The 5,746-nt window shown below is 22.2% G+C and overlaps 1 non-coding gene across 1 annotated transcript; it reads left to right on the top strand.

Moving 5' to 3' along the window:
• The first annotated feature begins 5,416 nt into the window (after positions 1–5,416).
• On the top strand, positions 5,417–5,535 carry LOC112594507. Its single transcript, XR_003114659.1, has one exon. It is a non-coding gene; the product is annotated as a 5S ribosomal RNA (ribosomal RNA).
• Positions 5,536–5,746: the final 211 nt, after the last annotated feature.

Genomic DNA, 5,746 nt, shown 5'->3' with positions numbered 1-5,746 from the left:
AGTGCGTTGCGATTATTGTTACTGTTTCTATTGGTATCGTACAATATTAAAATATTCTTACGCGATGTATTGTGTATCGAGTGTATTATAATATATAGCTATGGAGTGCAGTAATATGGCCTAATAACTTAAATAGAAACTAATTAATATGCGAAATATTCTGCACGCTAATACTTACATCAGATTTTGGTTCAAACGTCAATTAAAGGGAAACAAGTCTCTGTAAATGTAGCAGTATTTGTCTTTTCAAATAATTTTATATTTGTTTTTATTAAATATTTAAATTATAGTTTATTTTTTTTAGTGAAAAGTTTTCAAAGGAACTATAAAAAAATAAGTATTTTTTGAAAATAATTTGAATTTATATCTTTTTAACAAATTTAATGTTGTTTTTCAATTATTTATAACAAACTATTAATGTATTAATATGTTTAATACATTAACACTTATATTAATTATAAGGAAGAAAACATTTTCAATTATACAGGTAATATAGTACTTATTTGATTGTATTGAATGGTATTGCATGGTCAATTGCATCCTCAAAAAAAAATATTGAAAAGAATTTCCGATATCAAAACAGGTAAGAAACGTTTAAATAATTTGAACAAAAGACACTTTGTTTAACCTATTTATTGATTTAGATTACTTATATTTCTTAAACAAATAAAATATTCTTATATCACTGTTAACAGTCAAATATGAATAAAATTAAAAATTATGAAATAAAATATTATGTATCAATAATAGTTAATAGTGTTAATACATAAATAATCTAACCAGTTATTAACCTAATAGTTTCACAATATAGAAACTATATTATATAAGTATTGAAAACTGGATGATCAATAAAAAATCGATTGATTGAAATTTGAAGATCAAATAAACAAATAATATAATAAAACTGTAAATAATTATGAATTAATTGGTGTTATTGCCAAACATTTCTGTTAAATATAAATACTGACTGATTTTGATTTATTATTATTCACAATTTTATAAATATTATTCATCATTTGTAATTTAAAATTTAAAATTATTTTTTTGCTCCATTTTACTATTAAGTTATTATTTAAATTTTTCATAATTAACCGGAAACATCAAAAATCAAATCCATGATTAAAAATTTAATAACTCGAGCTTGTTAACTCGTTAATGTTCAGCTTTCTAATGGTTTAAGTTAGAAATATATTTAAAAAATATTTATACACAATTTGCTTTTAATAGTATGTACTTTTTATGGTCTATGGTTAAATTGTGTTCGACAAGATCGTCATTATTATGTTAAATAAAATTCATGATACGTAATGCAAATACTTTCTAATTACATACTAAATATTTGCTAAAAAAAACGATATTCAAAATATGTATAAATAGTGATAAGGGAGAAAGACACGTAGGTTAATATGTCTATTTTTCCCATTATTGTATACAACTTTTTTGTTAATGGTAATCGTAACATATTTTATACGTTACAGTATTATACACTTCTACTAATGTAATATTGTATATTGTATTAAAATGTTGCCAAATCTTCGTATTATTTTTTTTAAATGTAATGAATGATATTATAATCGTCATAGAGATATCACTAAATAAATTTTGTCAATGTGTCAAAAAACTCTTTCATCTTAAAATCGATGTTCTATATTTATCGAAATTATAGTATCTTCTTAGAATAAAATATTAATGTTTTCGAAACTAAACACGAAAAGTAATAAAAAAATAACAAAAAAACAATCAATCAACAACTTATTATTATTAAATTAATATTTTTTTAAATTTATCGAAAAAAAAAAACTAATACGATAAAACTCATTACTTTGTAAAAATATGTATTATAATACACCATAATATTTTAGTTATAAATAGAAACTAATATCATTGATGCATATTATAATAATATACAAAAACATTTAAACTGATTTATGGCTTTTCAAATAGCCTAAATTTGATTATTTACAAAAGAATTAATTTTATTGTTTCAGAATCTGATACGATCAGAAATCAATAAAATGCTTCCTTATAATAATAATAATTAATGTACGTATAAAAAAACTTACATTATTTTTTTAGTAATAAATAATGTTTTTTGTATGTAAAATAACTAAAATACAATGCACAGTATTGTATTTGTACTCGATTAAAATGTATTTCAATATAATAAATAATATAATATTATGTTAAATTATTTTTATTTAGAATGTTAAGTAAAGTAGCGCTATTTTCTGTACTAGATGGAGCAGCAAATCTATAATAATAATTTTAATTTAAAAAAACAAACATTTGAAAATCCGAAGAAAAATTAAAGTTCAATTTATTATATATTATAGACTATAGTATTAAGTAAAACAAATTATCAATTGTAAATTAGATTAAAAATAAATTCTAGACAAACTTTAGGCCATTTAAAATATTGATTTCTATCAATTTACTAATTTTGTCTCACAACACATGAAAGACTCTATATTTCTTAGTCATCCAATTTGTATATGAACGCTGCAATATTTATCATTGCATAACATTTGAACATTATTATAACTAAAAATTATGATCGTAAAGGAAAATAGAAATAAAATGTGCGTTATCAGTTATCATTTATAATATTAAATATTATTGTGTCAGTAATTAACGAGTGATAGATAGTTTATTCTATGATATTTAAACTTTTAATAGTAGTAATTAATAAGTGAAAATTAAATCAAACCATTCGTCCGCATCATTAGATGTTTATGCAAATTGAATTCGACTGACAATAAAAATACCCAACAACGACTTAATACCGAATAAACGAAGACATTTTAATAGAACTATTTAATTAAAAGCATCAGAAAAATTAATTACAATTTAAAGCCCATTAATAATTAGCATACAATGAAAACTAAAGGAAAATAATATAATTGTTTTAGTTCCTATTTAAAATGATAATAAATGATTTTTTTTTTTTTTTGATAGTTAATAATAATTATAATTTGATTTCAATTTTCATGATTGACAAAAAAAAAAAAAAAAAAATGCTAGAACCAAATTAATTAAGTTTTTGAATAATGAATGAATTTATTGTACATATAATAAGATTTGTATAATTTTGCTATAATTAGCAAAATATATAAATATATGCTAAATATATAATTATATGCTATAAGTATTTTTAAGTTGATTAATTTTTAATTAATATTTTTAATTTAAAGCCAAAAGTCAATATAATATGTAAAGTGTATTTTTTAGATGATGCTATACAACAATGCATATTTCAAGTATATAACTCTATTTAAGTAACAGACATTTAAAAATTCAAATATTTATTTTATATTTTTAAATCAGTTCTATAATTTATATATATTTTTTTAATTTCTTAGTACAAAATTAAGTAATTCAAAATATTATATCAAGCAATTTTACTATAGGTTTAATACAATTCTCATCATTTAGCATGTTTGTTTATAAATAAATAGGTAGTTGAATGTAGAATTTAACATAATCTTATTTTTATATTTTTGTACGTTTGGAACTAGCGCTAAGAGTATGTTATTTATTGATAAAAACTATTCCTGACTTTTGAATCATTTTAATTTTTTACTATAAAATATATATTAAATTAATTTTTGTAGTAAAATTAAAAATTTTAAAATTTAAGTCAATTTATAGTATATTATTATGATCATCTAAAGACATTAATTTGAGGCATTTTTGGTTATTATTGATAGTTTAAGGTCATTTGAATCTTGGTACTAGTTATAAATAAATAAATATTGCGCTCAACAAAATTAATTATTTTACTGTAAAATACTAATTATTATTAATATTAATACTACATAATATTATATCCAACAAAATAATCAATGATTAATGATTCTCGCCTGAAATTTAATACGTAATGTATTTTATTTATCTTATATGTATAAGAGTTTATCTATACATCAGGCATTGTATAATTGACATCACATTCATCTCATTAAAATACAAAACTTGTATTCAAAATAATAATTGTAAAAAAACCAAATTTACGGATTGATGTAGTGATAACTGATAAAAAAAATCTTAATGGAAATTTTTTTTATATATAAACAGTAATTGTAAAAAAATGTCTCCTTAATTTTATTCCATATTATACATGAATTCTAAAATTAAAATTAAAAGAACAATATTATTGCAATGTTGTAAACAATATTTTTTGAATACATAAATGTAGCAAACATGACTCAAATGGCTCAAATAAAATTTTTACCATTTTTAAAATAAAAGTGGCTTTGACCGAAAATGTCATATTTCAGAATTAATAAAGGAAAAAATACTTTAATTAAACATGTCTTTAAACTTAGAAAAATATAAAATACAATGTCCTATATTTTTATTGCCTGTTTACATCAAAGAATTAGGTAGATATCTAATCTAGTAATATATCATATTATTTTAATTTATTTCGTATAATTAATCAGGTATATTATTTTTCTATATAATTCCTTTTACTTCGTGAAGAATAAAATATATTATTTATAGATACTGGGTATTTTATTATTCTCTACACAAGTACACAACTACGGATCTACAGCAGTACACTCAGATTTGATACTGGTCAAAATGTAATTACAAGTCATAATTTACTTAGGATTGCATTATTTCAGCACATTAAAATGTCAATGACATTACCTATGTTGATAATCAATTTAAATGCTGTCTTCTGACGATATAACCTTACTAGTTATTACTTTATTAGCTATAAAAATTGAACATTTCATTCAAATGCAAAGTGCATAGGTATAGAATATACTTAACAATACGAAAAACAATATTTTCACTGGTGATCCTGGTGTCACCCCCAGATCAAGCCATCCGACCAGTAAATCTCCAAACGGATTTCTCGCTTTGGTTATTAGTTATTACCATGCCTTTGGTCGGAATCATTGAGGTCGTCGTCGGGGCTATATGCACCTACAACCGGTCAGTGTTCAGTTGTTCATCGTGTTCATTCAAAAACATAACGATGAAGTCTTTGAGAACGTACCGACGAATGACGGTGATTTCGATGTTGGTGGAATCGTAGACGGCCATATCGTGTTTGTAAGTTTGTTTGATGTTGTTTTTTTAGTGCTTTTGACGTGTTAAACTTTGAATAATAATGCAAATTAACTGAATTCGTTTTTCATTCAACACTGTCGCCGAAAAATTTAAACACCTTTCAAGTATATATTTATCATCGTTCAAATCAGTCAGCATTATAGATTTTGGATCAATTTATTTTTAAAACACTATTATTGTTAATATATTTACATAAATATAACATTTTATTAATGATATAGAATATTAGTTAGAGTTCAATTAAAGTTTATTATTTTAACTTAATACAATAACACAAAAAAATATAAATATTTTTTGATTAATCTATTTAATAATTATTATTTTCTACGTAGAAATCGCCAACGACCATACCACGTTGAATACACCAGTTCTCGTCCGATCACTGAAGTTAAGCAACGTCGGGCGTAGTTAGTACTTGGATGGGTGACCGCTTGGGAACACTACGTGCCGTTGGCTTTTTTTATTAACTTTAATAACATCAATAAACTCATCTTATTACAATGTTTTTTAGAACATAAAAATTTATTTGCATTACTAATTTTTTTTCATTTTTAAATTAAGTAATATAAAATCATTATTTTTCAGTCATCAAGTTCAACGGCTTCTATTCGTTTTTCTTGAATATTTCTATCGATGATATACACTTGTTTAAATAATTGTATAATTG

Source organism: Melanaphis sacchari, unplaced genomic scaffold, assembly GCF_002803265.2.
Source record: "Melanaphis sacchari strain LSU unplaced genomic scaffold, SCAv2.0 Contig22_pilon_pilon, whole genome shotgun sequence".
NCBI classification, from domain to species: domain Eukaryota; kingdom Metazoa; phylum Arthropoda; class Insecta; order Hemiptera; family Aphididae; genus Melanaphis; species Melanaphis sacchari.
This window is presented reverse-complemented; position numbering and strand designations above follow the sequence as displayed.